Source organism: Danio aesculapii, chromosome 4 (genome assembly GCF_903798145.1).
Source record: "Danio aesculapii chromosome 4, fDanAes4.1, whole genome shotgun sequence".
Classification (NCBI taxonomy): domain Eukaryota; kingdom Metazoa; phylum Chordata; class Actinopteri; order Cypriniformes; family Danionidae; genus Danio; species Danio aesculapii.
Window position 1 is genome coordinate 28,968,005 of NC_079438.1, and position 21,798 is coordinate 28,989,802.

General features: G+C 40.7%; 13 non-coding genes across 13 annotated transcripts; 7 read left to right on the forward strand and 6 right to left on the reverse strand.

Annotated features, from left to right (window-relative positions):
- Positions 1–1,219: 1,219 nt before the first annotated feature.
- trnap-ugg (transfer RNA proline (anticodon UGG)) lies at positions 1,220–1,291 on the reverse strand. Its single transcript has one exon. It is a non-coding gene; the product is annotated as a tRNA-Pro (tRNA).
- Positions 1,292–2,882: 1,591 nt separating this feature from the next.
- Positions 2,883–2,954, reverse strand: trnap-ugg (transfer RNA proline (anticodon UGG)). Its single transcript has one exon. It is a non-coding gene; the product is annotated as a tRNA-Pro (tRNA).
- A 1,590-nt stretch (positions 2,955–4,544) lies between these two features.
- trnap-ugg (transfer RNA proline (anticodon UGG)) lies at positions 4,545–4,617 on the reverse strand. Its single transcript has one exon. It is a non-coding gene; the product is annotated as a tRNA-Pro (tRNA).
- A 1,590-nt stretch (positions 4,618–6,207) lies between these two features.
- Positions 6,208–6,279, reverse strand: trnap-ugg (transfer RNA proline (anticodon UGG)). The gene has a single exon. It is a non-coding gene; the product is annotated as a tRNA-Pro (tRNA).
- A 1,590-nt stretch (positions 6,280–7,869) lies between these two features.
- On the reverse strand, positions 7,870–7,941 carry trnap-ugg (transfer RNA proline (anticodon UGG)). Its single transcript has one exon. It is a non-coding gene; the product is annotated as a tRNA-Pro (tRNA).
- A 1,593-nt stretch (positions 7,942–9,534) lies between these two features.
- trnap-ugg (transfer RNA proline (anticodon UGG)) lies at positions 9,535–9,606 on the reverse strand. The gene has a single exon. It is a non-coding gene; the product is annotated as a tRNA-Pro (tRNA).
- A 5,519-nt stretch (positions 9,607–15,125) lies between these two features.
- Positions 15,126–15,197, forward strand: trnaq-cug (transfer RNA glutamine (anticodon CUG)). Its single transcript has one exon. It is a non-coding gene; the product is annotated as a tRNA-Gln (tRNA).
- A 109-nt stretch (positions 15,198–15,306) lies between these two features.
- On the forward strand, positions 15,307–15,380 carry trnai-aau (transfer RNA isoleucine (anticodon AAU)). Its single transcript has one exon. It is a non-coding gene; the product is annotated as a tRNA-Ile (tRNA).
- Positions 15,381–16,305: 925 nt separating this feature from the next.
- Positions 16,306–16,377, forward strand: trnaq-cug (transfer RNA glutamine (anticodon CUG)). Its single transcript has one exon. It is a non-coding gene; the product is annotated as a tRNA-Gln (tRNA).
- A 109-nt stretch (positions 16,378–16,486) lies between these two features.
- On the forward strand, positions 16,487–16,560 carry trnai-aau (transfer RNA isoleucine (anticodon AAU)). The gene has a single exon. It is a non-coding gene; the product is annotated as a tRNA-Ile (tRNA).
- Positions 16,561–16,648: 88 nt separating this feature from the next.
- Positions 16,649–16,721, forward strand: trnaf-gaa (transfer RNA phenylalanine (anticodon GAA)). Its single transcript has one exon. It is a non-coding gene; the product is annotated as a tRNA-Phe (tRNA).
- Positions 16,722–18,147: 1,426 nt separating this feature from the next.
- Positions 18,148–18,219, forward strand: trnaq-cug (transfer RNA glutamine (anticodon CUG)). The gene has a single exon. It is a non-coding gene; the product is annotated as a tRNA-Gln (tRNA).
- Positions 18,220–18,327: 108 nt separating this feature from the next.
- trnai-aau (transfer RNA isoleucine (anticodon AAU)) lies at positions 18,328–18,401 on the forward strand. The gene has a single exon. It is a non-coding gene; the product is annotated as a tRNA-Ile (tRNA).
- The last annotated feature ends 3,397 nt before the right edge of the window (positions 18,402–21,798 follow it).

Sequence of the window (21,798 nt, forward strand, 5' to 3'; positions counted from 1 at the left end):
CATAGGGATCCTAAAGTACTGTTTTTCTGAGTTACAAGAACTTCCTGAGCAATACATCAGATATGACAAAGGCTAGTGTTGACCCAGTGGCCTAATGAATGAGGCATCAGCCTTCGAAGCTGGGGATTGTGGGTTCAAGTCCCATCTGGGTTGTTTTTGTTGGGTTACATTTAAGTTGTGTGAAACAATTCCGACTGGTCTTCTCAAAACTGAGGCGTGATGATCTGAGGACAATAGTTAGCTTCGAATTCTCAGACTTGCTGCACACTTCAAATAAGATTCATCCAATCTTGCTTGAATCTCACTGTCACGTTACAAACCTAAATGGTTCCGCTAAGCTTTGGTAATAGAGATCTTGACTTCAAGTACCCCGTGGCTTTCAACTAATGGTCTCATGTTAGGTGGATGATGATGAAATGCAAACAAGGAAATAGCTGCAGAAGGTTGTGATTTCAAGTTAATGAGAGTGGCCTTGTCTGGAAGTTGAAACTCAAGACCAGTCACACCATATGCGAGAACCATACCCCAGGACCAATGAGACACGAATGTGGATGATTGCACAAAGAAAATGTTTGTCCATTAGTTGCACACATCTTTTTTGACGGAATGCAAACTGGCATCGAGATCCTAAAGTTCAGTTTTCCATGCGTTGGCGTCTTGTTGAAGGCATACAAAAGATCCTTGACAAATGATTGGCGAAATGGCCCAGTGGCCTAATGGATAAGGCATCAACCTCCGGGGCTTGGGATTGTTGGTTCAAGTCCCATCTGGGTTGTCTTTGAAGGTCTCACTTCAATTTGGGAGCAATGTTTGGTGGATGAAACACGGTAGCTGTGAAAACCTTCTTGAGATGTGTTTGCATGTCATTAACTTCCTGCATTGCCATGCATATTACCTATTATGACTATAAAAGTAATGAGATACCTAACACGAAAGGCCATTTTGAATCCTGCATGGTGCCTACAGAGAAGAGACTGTGTACAAAGACAAAAATGGTGCTTACATATAAAGCTGGTGGGTTGTTCAAGATTCATAAACAAATCTAACAACCGAATCATTGCCGCTCCTTTTTTTGTCTGTATAATTGTACATGTTAGACTGATTTAGATCAGAAGTCCACTAAATGTTCATTAACTAAAGTCACAGCAAAAGCTGCTACAATTAACATAAGAAACACCTTGGATAGCACAGCACAGCTGCTTTTTCTATGACTGTCGTAGGGCTCGTCCGGGATTTGAACCCGGGACCTCTCGCACCCAAAGCGAGAATCATACCCCTAGACCAACGAGCCCTGTAGGGGCTGTCTGCAGTGCCACAAAAAATTCTGTGAGACCGATCCACTCTACTCTTTGTTCATGTTGTTTTTGTTACGTGTGTCAGCAACTCCCTGGAGGCATATTACAGTTCACAGTAAGTATAAAACAGTCCAGTGAGCTAATGGATAAGGCACCAGCCTTCGAAGCTGGGGATTGTGAGTTTAAAGTACCAACTGGGTTGTCTTTGATGCAGTTCCTTTTAAGTTGACTGTGCAAGACAATCCAGTGTTACCTTTAAAAAGCTAGGTACATACCCTTAGGTCAAAAAAACATGACAATGGAAAACTCCTCAGAGAAGCTGTTTTGTCATTAGGTGTACACACCAGATCGCCTGAATGCAATATGGCATAGGGATCCTAAAGTACTGTTTTTCTGAGTTACAAGAACTTCCTGAGCAATACATCAGATATGACAAAGGCTAGTGTTGACCCAGTGGCCTAATGATAAGACATCAGCCTTCGAAGCTGGGGATTGTGGGTACGAGTCCAAACTGGGTTGTTTTTGTTGGGTTACATTTAAGTTGTGTGAAACAATTCCGACTGGTCTTCTCAAAACTGAGGCGTGATGATCTGAGGACAATAGTTAGCTTCGAATTCTCAGACTTGCTGCACACTTCAAATAAGATTCATCCAATCTTGCTTGAATCTCACTGTCACGTTACAAACCTAAATGGTTCCGCTAAGCTTTGGTAATAGAGATCTTGACTTCAAGTACCCCGTGGCTTTCAACTAATGGTCTCATGTTAGGTGGATGATGATGAAATGCAAACAAGGAAATAGCTGCAGAAAGGTTGTGATTTCAAGTTAATGAGAGTGGCCTTGTCTGGAATTTGAAACTCAAGACCAGTCACACCATATGCGAGAACCATACCCCAGGACCAATGAGACACGAATGTGGATGATTGCACAAAGAAAATGTTTGTCCATTAGTTGCACACATCTGTTTTGATGGAATGCAAACTGGCATCGAGATCCTAAAGTGCAGTTTTCCATGCGCTGGCATCTTGTTGAAGGCATACTAAAGATCCTTGACAAATGATTGGCGAAATGGCCCAGTGGCCTAATGGATAAGGCATCAAGCCTCCGGGGACTTGGGATTGTTGGTTCAAGTCCCATCTGGGTTGTCTTTGAAGGTCTCACTTCAATTTGGGAGCAATGTTTGGTGGATGAAACACGGTAGCTGTGAAAACCTTCTTGAGATGTGTTTGCATGTCATTAACTTCCTGCATTGCCATGCATATTACCTATTATGACTAAAAAGGTAACGAGATACCTAACGTGAAAGGCCATTTTGAATTCTGCATGGTGCCTACAGAGAAGAGACTGTGTACAAAGACAAAAATGGTGCTTACATATAAAGCTGGTGGGTTGTTCAAGATCCATAAACAAATCTAACAACCGAATCATTGCCGCTCCTTTTTTTGTCTGTATAATTGTACATGTTAGACTGATTTAGATCAGAAGTCCACTAAATGTTCATTAACTAAAGTCACAGCAAAAGCTGCTACAATTAACATAGAAACACCTTGGATAGCACAGCACAGCTGCTTTTTCTATGACTGTCGTAGGGCTCGTCCGGGATTTGAACCCAGGACCTCTCGCACCCAAAGCGAGAATCATACCCCTAGACCAACGAGCCCTGTAGGGGCTGTCTGCAGTGCCACAAAAAATTCTGTGAGACCGATCCACTCTACTCTTTGTTCATGTTGTTTTTGTTACGTGTGTCAGCAACTCCCTGGAGGCATATTACAGTTCACAGTAAGTATAAAACAGTCCAGTGGGCTAATGGATAAGGCACCAGCCTTCGAAGCTGGGGATTGTGAGTTTAAAGTACCAACTGGGTTGTCTTTGATGCAGTTCCTTTTAAGTTGACTGTGCAAGACAATCCAGTGTTACCTTTAAAAAGCTAGGTACATACCCTTAGGTCAAAAAGACATGACAATGGAAAACTCCTCAGAGAAGCTGTTTTGTCATTAGGTGTACACACCAGATCGCCTGAATGCAATATGGCATAGGGATCCTAAAGTACTGTTTTTCTGAGTTACAAGAACTTCCTGAGCAATACATCAGATATGACAAAGGCTAGTGTTGACCCAGTGGCCTAATGAATGAGGCATCAGCCTTCGAAGCTGGGGATTGTGGGTTCAAGTCCCATCTGGGTTGTTTTTGTTGGGTTACATTTAAGTTGTGTGAAACAATTCCGACTGGTCTTCTCAAAACTGAGGCGTGATGATCTGAGGACAATAGTTAGCTTCGAATTCTCAGACTTGCTGCACACTTCAAATAAGATTCATCCAATCTTGCTTGAATCTCACTGTCACGTTACAAACCTAAATGGTTCCGCTAAGCTTTGGTAATAGAGATCTTGACTTCAAGTACCCCGTGGCTTTCAACTAATGGTCTCATGTTAGGTGGATGATGATGAAATGCAAACAAGGAAATAGCTGCAGAAAGGTTGTGATTTCAAGTTAATGAGAGTGGCCTTGTCTGGAAGTTGAAACTCAAGACCAGTCACACCATATGCGAGAACCATACCCCAGGACCAATGAGACACGAATGTGGATGATTGCACAAAGAAAATGTTTGTCCATTAGTTGCACACATCTTTTTTGACGGAATGCAAACTGGCATCGAGATCCTAAAGTTCAGTTTTCCATGCGTTGGCGTCTTGTTGAAGGCATACAAAAGATCCTTGACAAATGATTGGCGAAATGGCCCAGTGGCCTAATGGATAAGGCATCAACCTCCGGGGCTTGGGATTGTTGGTTCAAGTCCCATCTGGGTTGTCTTCGAAGGTCTCACTTCAATTTGGGAGCAATGTTTGGTGGATGAAACACGGTAGCTGTGAAAACCTTCTTGAGATGTGTTTGCATGTCATTAACTTCCTTCATTGCCATGCATATTACCTATTATGACTATAAAAGTAATGAGATAACTAACACGAAAGGCCATTTTGAATCCTGCATGGTGCCTACAGAGAAGAGACTGTGTACAAAGACAAAAATGGTGCTTACATATAAAGCTGGTGGGTTGTTCAAGATTCATAAACAAATCTAACAACCGAATCATTGCCGCTCCTTTTTTTGTCTGTATAATTGTACATGTTAGACTGATTTAGATCAGAAGTCCACTAAATGTTCATTAACTAAAGTCACAGCAAAAGCTGCTACAATTAACATAAGAAACACCTTGGATAGCACAGCACAGCTGCTTTTTCTATGACTGTCGTAGTGCTCGTCCAGGATTTGAACCCGGGACCTCTCGCACCCAAAGCGAGAATCATACCCCTAGACCAACGAGCCCTGTAGGGGCTGTCTGCAGTGCCACAAAAAATTCTGTGAGACCGATCCACTCTACTCTTTGTTCATGTTGTTTTTGTTACGTGTGTCAGCAACTCCCTGGAGGCATATTACAGTTCACAGAAAGTATAAAACAGTCCAGTGGGCTAATGGATAAGGCACCAGCCTTCGAAGCTGGGGATTGTGAGTTTAAAGTACCAACTGGGTTGTCTTTGATGCAGTTCCTTTTAAGTTGACTGTGCAAGACAATCCAGTGTTACCTTTAAAAAGCTAGGTACATACCCTTAGGTCAAAAAAACATGACAATGGAAAACTCCTCAGAGAAGCTGTTTTGTCATTAGGTGTACACACCAGATCGTCTGAATGCAATATGGCATAGGGATCCTAAAGTACTGTTTTTCTGAGTTACAAGAACGTCCTGAGCCATACATCAAATATGACAAAGGCTAGTGTTGACCCAGTGGCCTAATGGATAAGACATCAGCCTTCGAAGCTGGGGATTGTGGGTTCGAGTCCAAACTGGGTTGTTTTTGTTGGGTTACATTTAAGTTGTGTGAAACAATTCCGACTGGTCTTCTCAAAACTGAGGCGTGATGATCTGAGGACAATAGTTAGCTTCGAATTCTCAGACTTGCTGCACACTTCAAATAAGATTCATCCAATCTTGCTTGAATCTCACTGTCACCTTACAAACCTAAATGGTTCCGCTAAGCTTTGGTAATAGAGATCTTGACTTCAAGTACCCCGTGGCTTTCAACTAATGGTCTCATGTTAGGTGGATGATGATGAAATGCAAACAAGGAAATAGCTGCAGAAAGGTTGTGATTTCAAGTTAATGAGAGTGGCCTTGTCTGGAATTTGAAACTCAAGACCAGTCACACCATATGCGAGAACCATACCCCAGGACCAATGAGACACGAATGTGGATGATTGCACAAAGAAAATGTTTGTCCATTAGTTGCACACATCTTTTTTGATGGAATGCAAACTGGCATCGAGATCCTAAAGTGCAGTTTTCCATGCGTTGGCGTCTTGTTGAAGGCATACAAAAGATCCTTGACAAATGATTGGCGAAATGGCCCAGTGGCCTAATGGATAAGGCATCAACCTCCGGGGCTTGGGATTGTTGGTTCAAGTCCCATCTGGGTTGTCTTTGAAGGTCTCACTTCAATTTGGGAGCAATGTTTGGTGGATGAAACACGGTAGCTGTGAAAACCTTCTTGAGATGTGTTTGCATGTAATTAACTTCCTGCATTGCCATGCATATTACCTATTATGACTAAAAAGGTAACGAGATACCTAACGTGAAAGGCCATTTTGAATTCTGCATGGTGCCTACAGAGAAGAGACTGTGTACAAAGACAAAAATGGTGCTTACATATAAAGCTGGTGGGTTGTTCAAGATCCATAAACAAATCTAACAACCGAATCATTGCCGCTCCTTTTTTTGTCTGTATAATTGTACATGTTAGACTGATTTAGATCAGAAGTCCACTAAATGTTCATTAACTAAAGTCACAGCAAAAGCTGCTACAATTAACATAGAAACACCTTGGATAGCACAGCACAGCTGCTTTTTCTACGACTGTCGTAGGGCTCGTCCGGGATTTGAACCCAGGACCTCTCGCACCCAAAGCGAGAATCATACCCCTAGACCAACGAGCCCTGTAGGGGCTGTCTGCAGTGCCACAAAAAATTCTGTGAGACCGATCCACTCTACTCTTTGTTCATGTTGTTTTTGTTACGTGTGTCAGCAACTCCCTGGAGGCATATTACAGTTCACAGTAAGTATAAAACAGTCCAGTGGGCTAATGGATAAGGCACCAGCCTTCGAAGCTGGGGATTGTGAGTTTAAAGTACCAACTGGGTTGTCTTTGATGCAGTTCCTTTTAAGTTGACTGTGCAAGACAATCCAGTGTTACCTTTAAAAAGCTAGGTACATACCCTTAGGTCAAAAAAACATGACAATGGAAAACTCCTCAGAGAAGCTGTTTTGTCATTAGGTGTACACACCAGATCGTCCGAATGCAATATGGCATAGGGATCCTAAAGTACTGTTTTTCTGAGTTACAAGAACTTCCTGAGCAATACATCAGATATGACAAAGGCTAGTGTTGACCCAGTGGCCTAATGAATGAGGCATCAGCCTTCGAAGCTGGGGATTGTGGGTACGAGTCCCATCTGGGTTGTTTTTGTTGGGTTACATTTAAGTTGTGTGAAACAATTCCGACTGGTCTTCTCAAAACTGAGGCGTGATGATCTGAGGACAATAGTTAGCTTCGAATTCTCAGACTTGCTGCACACTTCAAATAAGATTCATCCAATCTTGCTTGAATCTCACTGTCACGTTACAAACCTAAATGGTTCCGCTAAGCTTATGTAATAGAGATCTTGACTTCAAGTACCCCGTGGCTTTCAACTAATGGTCTCATGTTAGGTGGATGATGATGAAATGCAAACAAAGGAATAGCTGCAGAAAGGTTGTGATTTCAAGTTAATGAGAGTGGCCTTGTCTGGAATTTGAAACTCAAGACCAGTCACACCATACGCGAGAACCATACCCCAGGACCAATGAGACACGAATGTGGATGATTGCACAAAGAAAATGTTTGTCCATTAGTTGCACACATCTTTTTTGATGGAATGCAAACTGGCATCGAGATCCTAAAGTGCAGTTTTCCATGCGTTGGCATCTTGTTGAAGGCATACAAAAGATCCTTGACAAATGATTGGCGAAAAGGCCCAGTGGCCTAATGGATAAGGCATCAGCCTCCGGGGCTTGGGATTGTTGGTTCAAGTCCCATCTGGGTTGTCTTTGAAGGTCTCACTTCAATTTGGGAGCAATGTTTGGTGGATGAAACACGGTAGCTGTGAAAACCTTCTTGAGATGTGTTTGCATGTCATTAACTTCCTGCATTGCCATGCATATTACCTATTATGACTAAAAAGGTAACGAGATACCTAACGCGAAAGGCCATTTTGAATCCTGTATGGTGCCTACAGAGAAGAGACTGTGTACAAAGACAAAAATGGTGCTTACATATAAAGCTGGTGGGTTGTTCAAGATCCATAAACAAATCTAACAACAGAATCATTGCCGCTCCTATTTTTGTCTGTATAATTGTACATGTTAGACTGATTTAGATCAGAAGTCCACTAAATGTTCATTAACTAAAGTCACAGCAAAAGCTGCTACAATTAACATAGAAACACCTTGGATAGCACAGCACAGCTGCTTTTTCTATGACTGTCGTAGGGCTCGTCCGGGATTTGAACCCAGGACCTCTCGCACCCAAAGCGAGAATCATACCCCTAGACCAACGAGCCCTGTAGGGGCTGTATGCAGTGCCACAAAAAATTCTGTGAGACCGACCCAATCTACTCTTTGTTCATGTTGTTTTTGTTATGTGTGTCAGCAACTCCCTGGAGGCATATTACAGTTCACAGGCAATAAAAACAGCCCAGTGGCCTAATGGATAAGGCACCAGCCTTCGAAGCTGGGGATTGTGGGTTTAAAGTACCAACTGGGTTGTCTTTGATGCAGTTCCTTTTAAGTTGACTGTGCAAGACAATCCAGTGTTACCTTTAAAAAGCTAGGTACATACCCTTAGGTCAAAAAGACATGACAATGGAAACTCCTCAGAGAAGCTGTTTTGTCATTAGGTGTACACACCAGATTGTCTGAATGCAATATGGCATAGGGATCCTAAAGTACTGTTTTTCTAGGTTACAAAAACTTCCTGAGCAATACATCAGATATGCCAAAGGCTAGTGTTGACCCAGTGGCCTAATGAATGAGGCATCAGCCTTCGAAGCTGGGGATTGTGGGTTCAAGTCCCATCTGGGTTGTTTTTGTTGGGTTACATTTAAGTTGTGTGAAACAATTCCGACTGGTCTTCTCAAAACTGAGGCGTGATGATCTGAGGACAATAGTTAGCTTCGAATTCTCAGACTTGCTGCACACTTCAAATAAGATTCATCCAATCTTGCTTGAATCTCACTGTCACCTTACAAACCTAAATGGTTCCGCTAAGCTTTGGTAATAGAGATCTTGACTTCAAGTACCCCGTGGCTTTCAACTAATGGTCTCATGTTAGGTGGATGATGATGAAATGCAAACAAGGAAATAGCTGCAGAAAGGTTGTGATTTCAAGTTAATGAGAGTGGCCTTGTCTGGAATTTGAAACTCAAGACCAGTCACACCATATGCGAGAACCATACCCCAGGACCAATGAGACACGAATGTGGATGATTGCACAAAGAAAATGTTTGTCCATTAGTTGCACACATCTTTTTTGATGGAATGCAAACTGGCATCGAGATCCTAAAGTGCAGTTTTCCATGCGTTGGCGTCTTGTTGAAGGCATACAAAAGATCCTTGACAAATGATTGGCGAAATGGCCCAGTGGCCTAATGGATAAGGCATTAACCTCCGGGGCTTGGGATTGTTGGTTCAAGTCCCATCTGGGTTGTCTTTGAAGGTCTCACTTCAATTTGGGAGCAATGTTTGGTGGATGAAACACGGTAGCTGTGAAAACCTTCTTGAGATGTGTTTGCATGTAATTAACTTCCTGCATTGCCATGCATATTACCTATTATGACTAAAAAGGTAACGAGATACCTAACGCGAAAGGCCATTTTGAATTCTGCAGGGTGCCTACAGAGAAGAGACTGTGTACAAAGACAAAAATGGTGCTTACATATAAAGCTGGTGGGTTGTTCAAGATCCATAAACAAATCTAACAACCGAATCATTGCCGCTCCTTTTTTTGTCTGTATAATTGTACATGTTAGACTGATTTAGATCAGAAGTCCACTAAATGTTCATTAACTAAAGTCACAGCAAAAGCTGCTACAATTAACATAGAAGCACCTTGGATAGCACAGCACAGCACAGCTGCTTTTTCTACGACTGTCGTAGGGCTCGTCCGGGATTTGAACCCGGGACCTCTCGCACCCAAAGCGAGAATCATACCCCTAGACCAACGAGCCCTGTAGGGGCTGTCTGCAGTGCCACAAAAAATTCTGTGAGACCGATCCACTCTACTCTTTGTTCATGTTGTTTTTGTTACGTCTGTCAGCAACTCCCTGGAGGCATATTACAGTTCACAGTAAGTATAAAACAGTCCAGTGGGCTAATGGATAAGGCACCAGCCTTCGAAGCTGGGGATTGTGAGTTTAAAGTACCAACTGGGTTGTCTTTGATGCAGTTCCTTTTAAGTTGACTGTGCTAGACAATCCAGTGTTACCTTTAAAAAGCTAGGTACATACCCTTAGGTCAAAAAAACATGACAATGGAAAACTCCTCAGAGAAGCTGTTTTGTCATTAGGTGTACACACCAGATCGTCTGAATGCAATATGGCATAGGGATCCTAAAGTACTGTTTTTCTGAGTTACAAGAACTTCCTGAGCAATACATCAGATATGACAAAGGCTAGTGTTGACCCAGTGGCCTAATGAATGAGGCATCAGCCTTCGAAGCTGGGGATTGTGGGTACGAGTCCAAACTGGGTTGTTTTTGTTGGGTTACATTTAAGTTGTGTGAAACAATTCCGACTGGTCTTCTCAAAACTGAGGCGTGATGATCTGAGGACAATAGTTAGCTTCGAATTCTCAGACTTGCTGCACACTTCAAATAAGATTCATCCAATCTTGCTTGAATCTCACTGTCACGTTACAAACCTAAATGGTTCCGCTAAGCTTATGTAATAGAGATCTTGACTTCAAGTACCCCGTGGCTTTCAACTAATGGTCTCATGTTAGGTGGATGATGATGAAATGCAAACAAAGGAATAGCTGCAGAAAGGTTGTGATTTCAAGTTAATGAGAGTGGCCTTGTCTGGAATTTGAAACTCAAGACCAGTCACACCATACGCGAGAACCATACCCCAGGACCAATGAGACACGAATGTGGATGATTGCACAAAGAAAATGTTTGTCCATTAGTTGCACACATCTTTTTTGATGGAATGCAAACTGGCATCGAGATCCTAAAGTGCAGTTTTCCATGCGTTGGCATCTTGTTGAAGGCATACAAAAGATCCTTGACAAATGATTGGCGAAAAGGCCCAGTGGCCTAATGGATAAGGCATCAGCCTCCGGGGCTTGGGATTGTTGGTTCAAGTCCCATCTGGGTTGTCTTTGAAGGTCTCACTTCAATTTGGGAGCAATGTTTGGTGGATGAAACACGGTAGCTGTGAAAACCTTCTTGAGATGTGTTTGCATGTCATTAACTTCCTGCATTGCCATGCATATTACCTATTATGACTAAAAAGGTAACGAGATACCTAACGCGAAAGGCCATTTTGAATCCTGTATGGTGCCTACAGAGAAGAGACTGTGTACAAAGACAAAAATGGTGCTTACATATAAAGCTGGTGGGTTGTTCAAGATCCATAAACAAATCTAACAACAGAATCATTGCCGCTCCTATTTTTGTCTGTATAATTGTACATGTTAGACTGATTTAGATCAGAAGTCCACTAAATGTTCATTAACTAAAGTCACAGCAAAACCTGCTACAATTAACATAGAAACACCATAAATAGCACAGCTCCGCCTCTTTTTCTATGACAGGCGTTTAAAAAAAAAAAAAATTATTACAGAAACAACTCCCTTGTCACCTCAATTGTTTACCAGTTCTTAATTTGTTTGTTTTCTGTTTCTGCTCCGGGGCACCAGCAGCAGAAAAGACACCAGCAGCAGAGCTGGGACACGGGAAGTTTATTCGCTGCCAAATGAAGGAATTCAAAAAGCTTACAGCACCTGGTATTTCCAGGCAGTCTCCCATCCAAGTACTAACCAGGCCCAACCCTGCTTTGCTTCCGAGTTCAGATGAGATCAGGCATTTTTTTTTTTTTAAATAATTTCAATTACAATTCCACACGGTAAAGCACAATACAGTACACATTAAAACATCATTTGGAATCAAAACATTAAATTCCAGTTCATTTCTTTAAAAACTTGACATGCTTTGTCCGTCAAATTTTTGTGCAGTTCTCCTAAGTTTTTCTCGTTTTTATAATATATATACAGTTTTTCCACATATCCTTCCGTTTTCCTCCTTAAAATTGCCCATACATCCTTCACAATTTTCTCTTTTTTTGCCACAATTCTCCTTTCCCACATTGCATTCTTCATCAGCATGATACATAGGTTGACAATTTTCTTATTTTCATTTTTCTTATTCCATCCCAACATCAATACTCTGCTCCATTCTGTTTCATTTTCATCCCAGTCTCCAAGTAGTCCTTTAATTAAAACTTTACAATCTTTTAAAAAACTTTACAATTCTTGACAATATAAAAACATGTGTAAAAAACCCTCTTCTTCTTTTTGACATACTTTACATATTGCACTTTGTTCCATCCCTATCTTGTTTAAAATGACATCTGAAAATATTGCTTTGTGCCTTATTAAAAATTCTAGACATACGACTTTTGTTTCTACATACCTTCCTTTCATGTTTCCCCATATTTCATTTGCTTTTACATTGTATTTTTCCATCCAGTATTTGTTTGCTGTTGGTTCTTTAAAAACTTTCTCTCTAAAAAAACAATAAATATTCTTCACAGTACATTCTTTAAAATCGTGTATTTTTTCTCCTATTTTCACATACTGTAGGACTCAAATGGTCCATTGCATGTTCAAAAATTGACGGAGATCTGAGTTGAAAATTAAGAAGTTTTATTTTGAATGCAAGAAGTTAGAGAATACATGTTCTGCGCAGAAGGGATATAATGGCAAATGAGCTTCCTGTATTCAGGCTTTTATACTGTTTCTCAAACACTCTCTAACCTTATATGGAGTTTGACCATTCATCAACCAGATATTCCTCTTCCTAGTATCTATGTATCTTCTCTTAACAGTTCACCTTTTAAGGCAGATGTTTCAGAGCACGTACACACAGCTTATACATCTTTGTCATTCACCATCACCCCCACCCAAAAACAGGATGTGCTAGCATCCTGTAACATTTCTCTATACTTTGTGCACCTAATAAAGCAGCTAACCCTTTAAAAGAAGAAACCCTTTATGTCTGCATTTATTAGTAAATGTTTAGCAAAATCTAACAATAAAAAAAAATGCTATCCTTCAATCATTTGTTTCTTTTTCTTTTTCAAAATTGTCTATGCTTCGTATCCATTCTTTCGGAATTGCCTGTTTAATTATGTCAAGATTTTTCTCAATTTCCCTTCTGTTGTATTCCTCTTTCGCCTCCTCCATTGTGTCTATAACATATTGTTCGGTTAAAAATCCTTCTTTAAATTCATATAAAATGTCCCTTACTTTTAAAATGCCAACTTCTATCCATTTCTTAAAAAATAAAACCTTCCCTTGACTTAAAATGTTGTTGTTCAAGAAAAGAGGTTGGTTTAAAATGTTTTCCCTTCCATGTGGATTATATTGCACTTTTGTTAAAAAGTTCCCCCACGCACTTAAAATTTCTCTATAAAATTCAGGTAAGTTTTCTGTCATCCAAGCTTTTGTTTTCATCCATAAAATCCCATCTCCCATGTTAAAATGACCACATTTGTTTAAAAAATATTTCATTGTTTTTTTCCACTCTGCTTTGTTTTCTTTTTCTAGATACTTCTTTATTCTTTTCACTCTTAAACTATTTTTCCTTTGTTCTACATCTATTAAACCCAACCCACCCTTGTCTGTTTCCCCTACAACTGTATTAAAAGCAATCCTTGGTGGCTTACCTCCCCATAAAAAATCAGTAAAACATTTTTTCAACCTCTTTTCTATCCACATTGGCATTTCTAAAACATATAAAACATGCCACAACTTAGACTCCATTAAAACATTTATAATCAAAACTTTCCCTTTTAATGTCAGTGTTCTTAGTTTCCAGTAATTTAACCTCCTTTCTATATCTGTTAAAAAACCCTCCCACATCTTATCTCTAGCTGTTCTGGCATCTTTCCCCATTAAAACTCCTAAAATCTTTATTTCTTCTACTTCTTTAAAATGAGTGCATTCTGTTAAATCTGTCTCCTTTCCAAACTTCATATAAACCATTTTGTCTTCATTTACTTTACGTCCCGATCCTTTACAAAGTTGTTGTACTATTATCATTGCTTCTTTCACACTCTCTTTTCCTTTTACTATTAATGTAGTGTCATCTGCATATTGAAACATTTTATTTACTTTATTTACTTCAATTTCGATTCCTTTTATTTTTTCTTCTTCATTGATAGCTAGGCCCAGGGATTCTGCCACAAGTGAATATAAGAGTGCTGACAGAGGACATCCTTGTCTTATTGATCGTGTTATTTTAAAACATTCTGTTAAAAAGCCATTACATTTAATTTGTGTTAAAATACCCTTATATAAAATCCTGATCCATTTTCTAAAAACTTCTCCAAAACCAAACTTTTTAAGTGCTTCAAATAAAAACTGGTGTTCAACTCTGTCAAAAGCTTTTTCCAAATCCAAACTTATGATATATCCTTCCTCTTTTTTGTCCTTCATATATTCTATGATGTCTTTTATGCTCATTGTTATGTCTGCTATGTCTCTTCCTTTTATCGCGTAGGCCTGTGTTGTTTGAATTATTTCTGGCATCACTTCTTTTAATCGATTTGCTAAAATTTTAGTTAAAATCTTCAAATCTGTGTTTAACATTGTGATTGGTCTGTAATTTTTTAACAATGTCTTTTCTCCTTTTTTGTGTATTAATTTCATTAATCCCATTCCCATTCTTTCATTTAATTCGTCTTTTTGCAGTATTTCTTTAAAAATTTCAGTTAAAATTGGTATTAAAATTTCTTTAGAACATACGTAAAATTCACTATTTAACCCGTCTATTCCTGGACTTTTCCTTTTGTTCAAGCTTTCTATTGCTTTTCTTATTTCTTCTTCTCTTATTTCTTGGTCACATTCTCTTTTGTCCTCTTCATCTATTTTTGTTTTTATCTGTTTTAATAATTTTTCCATTTGTAATTCATCAACTCCTTGTGTTTTAAATAACTCCTCATAGTATGTTTTTATTTCTTTTAAAATGTCTTCATTACTTCATTACTACACGAAGCTGACGTAAGGAAATTCGCTCTAAACCCTCCAGGTGCAACCAGCTTTGCAATAAAAGCCACTGTGAAAGGCATGAAAACACAAGTGGAGAATGCGGGCATCGATCCCGCTACTTCTCGCATGCTAAGCGACCGGTCTACCATTTAAGCTAAATCCCCTTTTCACAATCAAAGTTGAACATTTTAGACGTGGTCGAAAAAGAAAAAATAAGATCACATCTGTTCTGTGGTGGCTTCTTTGCCCTGCCTGCCATTTAGTCGTCAAATTGCCTAGAATGGCGTGCTTTTCTTTTGAAGGCCCTACCTAGTCCTGCTCCAGTAAATGTGTGAGGAGCCCTGCATGCCGAATGACGAGTTACTCAGAAATCAATGCACATTGGCCTTGCCTTGGATGGACCTTCTGCTACTTTCCTGCAAGTCCATTTTTTTAATTCATCATCTTCATGTCGGCCAGCAGCTCTATATCATCCAAAGGTTCCATGGTGTAATGGTTAGCACTCTGGACTCTGAATCCAGTGATCCGAGTTCAACTCTCGGTGGGACCTGTATTTATTTTGCCAGCACCGCACAAAAAAAGTTAAAATAGCAATCTGTTCCCTTGAAGGCCAAAGAATGACACTAACTCTGGGTTTTCCAGCACACTAGTAAGAAAACGGCCGGTTAGCTCAGTTTATTAGAGCGTGGTGCTAATAACGCCAAGGTCGCGGGTTCGATACCCGTACTGGCCAAACTTTTACTCTCTTATGCCTCAGATGCACTTAAGGGCTCAGCTTGGTCTCACAGACATCCCTGCTGCAGGAAAGCTGTGTCATGGCAGCCAAAATAGCTCAGTTGGGAGAGCGTTAGACTGAAGATCTAAAGGTCCCTGGTTTGATCCGGGGTTTCGGCAAAGCAATGTTGTTGTTCTGTTTTGGGCACAGGGTCAGTTGAATGAAAGTCACCCAAAAAGCCTAGCCGCTTCACCCTTAAGTCCACCTGCTTCCATTTGACCAAAACGCTATCTTTCTCCCAGGTGGTCACATCGCTTCTGGTGATGATTCCTATGGCCTAATCGACAGCACTCTGCTATATATTTAGTGCTTTGATTTCCCACTGCGGACGCGCCATCGAATAAAAGAAAACTGTGACTTGATAGGGCTTCTGAAGGATTGCAATGATTAGTACTACACAGAACCGGCAAAGCTGATGTAAGGAAATTCGCTCTAAACCCTCCAGGTGCAACCAGCTTTGCAATAAAAGCCACTGTGAAAGGCATGAAAACACAAGTGGAGAATGCGGGCATCGATCCCGCTACTTCTCGCATGCTAAGCGACCGGTCTACCATTTAAGCTAATTCCCCTTTTCACAATCAAAATTGAACATTTTAGACGTGGTCGAAAAAGAAAAAATAAGATCACATCTGTTCTGTGGTGGCTTCTTTGCCCTGCCTGCCATTTAGTCGTCAAATTGCCTAGAATGGCATGCTTTTCTTTTGAAGGCCCTACCTAGTCCTGCTCCAGTAAATGTGTGAGGAGCCCTGCATGCCGAATGACGAGTTACTCAGAAATCAATGCACATTGGCCTTGCCTTGGATGGACCTTCTGCTACTTTCCTGCAAGGCCATTTTTTTAATTCATCATCTTCATGTCGGCCAGCAGCTCTATGTCATCTAAAGGTTCCATGGTGTAATAGTTAGCACTCTGGACTCTGAATCCAGTGATCCGAGTTCAAATCTTGGTGGGACCTGTTTTTATTTTGCCAGCACCGCACAAAAAAAGTTAAAATAGCATCCTATTCCCTTGAAGGCCAAAGAACGACAGTAACTCTGGGTTTTCCAGCAAACTGGTAAGAAAACGGCCGGTTAGCTCAGTTGGTTAGAGCATGGTGCTAATAACGCTAAGGTCGTGGGTTCGATACCCGTACTGGCCAAATTTTTACTCTCTTATGCCTCAGATGCACTTAAGGGCTCAGCTTGGTCTCACAGACATCCCTGCTGCAGGAAAGCTGTGACATGGCAGCCGAAATAGCTCAGTTGGGAGAGCGTTAGACGGAAGATCTAAAGGTCCCTGGTTCGATCCCGGGTTTCGGCAAAGCAATGTTGTTGTTCTGTTTTGGGCACAGGGTCAGTTGAATGAAAGTCACCCAAAAAGCCTAGCCGCTTCACCCTTAAGTCCACCTTCTTCCATTTGACCAAAACGCTATCTTTCTCCCAGGTGGTCACATCGCTTCTGGTGATGATTCCTATGGCCAGAAGTGGATAATGCGGGCATCGATCCAGATACCTCTCTCATGCATGCTAAGCGACCGTTCTACCATTTAAGCTAATTCCCCTTTTCACAATCAAAATTGAACATTTTAGACGTGGTCGAAAAAAAAAAATAAGATCACATCTGTTTTGTAGTGGCTTCTTTGCCCTGCCTGCCATTTAGTCGTCAAATTGCCTAGAATGGCGTGCTTTTCTTTTGAAGGCCCTACCTAGTAATGCTCCAGTAAATGTGTGAGGAGCCCTGCATGCCGAATGACGAGTTACTTAGAAATCAATGCACATTGGCCTTGCCTTGGATGGACCTTCTGCTACTTTCCTGCAAGGCCAGTTTTTTAATTCATCATCTTCATCTCGGACAGCAGCTCTACACCATCTTGAGGTTCCATAATGTAATGGATAGCACTCTGCATCCAGCGATCTAAATTCAAATCTAGATGGGACCTGTTTTTTTTTTTTGCCAGCACCGCACAAAAAAGCTAAAATAGCATTCTATTCCCTTGAAGGCCAGAGAATAACAGTTACTATGGGTTTTCTGGGACCCTCAAGTCCAGCTGCTTCACCCTCAAGTCCACCTGCTTCCATTTGACCAAAACGCTATCTTTCTCCCAGGTGGACACATCGCTTCTGGTGATGATTCCTATGGGCTAATCGACAGCACTCTGCTATATATTTAGTGCTTTGATTTCCCACTGCGGACGCGCCATCGAATAAAAGAAAACTGTGACTTGATAGGGCTTCTGAAGGATTGCAATGATTAGTACTACACAGAACCGGCAAAGCTGACGTAAGGAAATTCGCTCTAAACCCTCCAGGTGCAACCAGTTTTGCAATAAAAGCCACTGTGAAAGGCATGAAAACACAAGTGGAGAATGCAGGCATCGATCCCGCTACTTCTCGCATGCTAAGCGACCGGTCTACCATTTAAGCTAATTCCCCTTCTCACAATCAAAATTGAACATTTTAGACGTGGTCGAAAAAGAAAAAATAAGATCACATCTGTTCTCTGGTGGCTTCTTTGCCCTGCCTGCCATTTAGTCGTCAAATTGCCTAGAATGGCGTGCTTTTCTTTTGAAGGCCCTACCTAGTCCTGCTCCAGTAAATGTGTGAGGAGCCCTGCATGCCGAATGACGAGTTACTCAGAAATCAATGCACATTGGCCTTGCCTTGGATGGACCTTCTGCTACTTTCCTGCAAGGCCATTTTTTTAATTCATCATCTTCATGCCGGCCAACAGCTCTATATCATCTAAAGGTTCCATGGTGTAATGGTTAGCACTCTGGACTCTGAATCCAGTGATCCGAGTTCAAATCTCGGCGGGACCTGTTTTTATTTTGCCAGCACCGCACAAAAAAAGTTAAAATCCAATCTGTTCCCTTGAAGGCCAAAGAATGACACTAACTCTGGGTTTTCCAGCAAACTGGTAAGAAAACGGCCGGTTAGCTCAGTTGGTTAGAGCGTGGTGCTAATAACGCCAAGGTCGCGGGTTCGATACCCGTACTGGCCAAATTTTTACTCTCTTATGCCTCAGATGCACTTAAGGGCTCAGCTTGGTCTCACAGACATCCCTGCTGCAGGAAAGCTGTGTCATGGCAGCCAAAATAGCTCAGTTGGCAGAGCGTTAGACTGAAGATCTAAAGGTCCCTGGTTTGATCCGGGGTTTCGGCAAAGCAATGTTGATGTTCTGTTTTGGGCACAGGGTCAGTTGAATGAAAGTCACCCAAAAAGCCTAGCCGCTTCACCCTTAAGTCCACCTGCTTCCATTTGACCAAAACGCTATCATTCTCCCAGGTGGTCACATCGCTTCTGGTGATGATTCCTATGGCCAGAAGTGGATAATGCGGGCATCGATCCAGATACCTCTCTCATGCATGCTAAGCGACCGTTCTACCATTTAAGCTAATTCCCCTTTTCACAATCAAAATTGAACATTTTAGACGTGGTCGAAAAAGAAAAAATAAGATCACATCTGTTCTGTGGTGGCTTCTTTGCCCTGCCTGCCAATTAGTCGTTAAATTGCCTAGAATGGCGTGCTTTTCTTTTGAAGGCCCTACCTAGTAATGCTCCAGTAAATGTGTGAGGAGCCCTGCATGCCGAATGACGAGTTACTCAGAAATCAATGCACATTGGCCTTGCCTTGGATGGACCTTCTGCTACTTTCCTGCAAGGCCAGTTTTTTAATTCATCATCTTCATCTCGGGCAGCAGCTCTACACCATCTTGAGGTTCCATAATGTAATGGATAGCACTCTGCATCCAGCGATCTAAATTCAAATCTAGATGGGACCTGTTTTTTTTTTGCCAGCACCGCACAAAAAAGCTAAAATAGCATTCTATTCCCTTGAAGGCCAGAGAATAACAGTTACTATGGGTTTTCTAGGACCCTCAAGTCCAGCTGCTTCACCCTCAAGTCCACCTGCTTCCATTTGACCAAAACGCTATCTTTCTCCCAGGTGGTCACATTTTTTTTTCTTTTATTATACTGTTCAAAATTCATACAATTCACTTATTTATACAGATTACACTTAAGACAAAACATTAAAAAGGTCCATTTTACATCATAGCTTCACAACAATGTGTTTGTTTCTGCTTCACTCCTGATAATATATTCTAAATTCTCCAGTTTTGATTGTACAAATTTGTCATTTATATTATCCCATATGTTGTCTTCATTTACATCTTTAAACAGCCGTATCCAGTACTGATTTGCACCAGGTTTCTTAAAAACCCCATCTCTAAAAAAACCATAAATCATTTTCACTGTACAATCTTTAAAATCCCACCATTTCTCTCCAAATCTTACACTCACATCTTTACTTGGTTTATTTTCTTCCATATTTTCTATTCTTGTTAACCATTCTGCAGGTATGGCATTTTTAATTATGTCATATTCCTTTATTAAGTCTTGTCTATTAAAATCCTCCTTCGCTTCATCCATCACATCAATAACATACTGCACCGGTAAGAATCCTTCCTTAAATTCATATAAAATATCCCTTACTCTTGTTATTCCCACCTCCCACCATTTCCTAAAAAACACCACTTTCTCTTGATTAAGTATGTCACTGTTTAAGAATAAAGGCTGATTTAAAATGTTCTCGCATCCTTGTATATTAAAATGTACACAAGTTAAAAATTTCCCCCATGCTCCAATCAATTCTTTATAAAAATCTGGTAGACCCTCTCACTCTTAAGCTGTTTTTTCTTTGCTCCACGTCTATTAAACCTAGTCCCACTTCTCCAATCAAGGTTGCGTAAGCGATTCTTGTAGGCTTTCCTTCCCATAAAAAATCTAAAAAACATTTTTTCAGCCTTTTTTCCATCCACAGTGGCATTGATGACACATATAAAATATTCCATAATTTAGAAACCATTAAAACATTCAAAATTAAAACTCTCCCCTTCAAAGTTAAGGACATTAACTTCCAAAACCTCAGCCTTCTTTCAATCCCTCCTAACATTTCCTCCCACATAGTTACTTCTGCTTTCTTTTCATCCCTCCCAACTACAATGCCTAAAATTTTAATTTCATCCATTTCCTTGAATGTAAAATGTCCAGATAAAGCCTCAGTTCCTCCAAATCTCAAATATACTGTTTTATCTTCGTTTATTTTAGCTCCTGAACCCTTGCAAAAATGTTGTACTGTTTCCATTGCTTGCTTTACACTTGCCAGATCTTGTAGTATTAATGTGGTATCGTCAGCATATTGAAATATTTTATTCACTCCCCCCCTACCTCTATTACTTTTATTCGTTCCTCGTGCTTCACAGCTAATCCCAGTGGTTCTGCAACTAATGCATATAAAAGTGCAGATAACGGGCAACCCTGTCTGATTGATCTTGTTATTTTAAAACAGTCCGTTAAAAAACCATTGCATTTTATCCTGGTTATAGCTCCTCTATATAAAATCTGAACCCACTTTATAAAATTTTCCCCAAAACCAAAACTCTTTAGCACTCCAAATAAAAAGTCATGCTCGACTCTATCAAAAGCTTTCTCGAAGTCCAGACTAATTAAAAAAACATCTTTCTTCTTATCATTTATATATCTTATTGTGTCTTTAATACTCATAGTTGTGTCAGCAATGTCCCGTACTTTTATACTATATGCTTGGTTTGTTTTTATTATGCTTGGCATCACTTCCTTTAGTCTGTTAGCTAAAACTTTTGCTAAAATCTTCAAATCAGTATTGAGCATTGTTATAGGTCTATAATTTTTTAAATCTACTTTATCCCCCTTTCCTTTGTATATCACCTTCATTAAGCCCATCCCCATTCTTTTATTTACAGCTTCAATCAACGCATGACAAACAGAACACCTTAAAGATGTTCTCTGATGAAGAGGTGGACCTGGACCTGTCACTCGAGGAAACCATAGAAACCAGACTAAAATCCTTGGAAAGCTTCGCGATCGACCAGATATCCAGTTTACAGCAGGACACCAGGGTCCTGCAGGAGGCAGCAGAGAAAGTAATGGAAGGAGACATGGCTGTCTTAAAGGCAGAGGTGGCCTCTTTGAAAACGCTGGTTGCGGACCAAGGCCAACAGCTGCAGGAACTAAGGGACAGGCTGGAAAGGAACAGTGAGCCTGAAGTCCAAGAGATGCCTGCAACTTCAATGGACGACAACGCGCTGAAAAGAAAGCGAGATGAAGAAGAGCTTGACAGCCTTTTAAAACCGTTTTGGCCCGAGAAAGCGGATCCTGATGGCAGAATGACACCGAGACAGCAAGCGTTTTTTCAATTCATGTTGAATGACCTAATCATTACAGACCTCAGTAACCTGGAGAGTGACGCATCGCTGATGAAGTCGGAAGGAGTTAGACGGGCTGTATGGACAGAGGACTGTGTGTCAGATGACTACCTGAAACAAAAAATTAAGCAGTACGTTAAAGAAAGCCACACC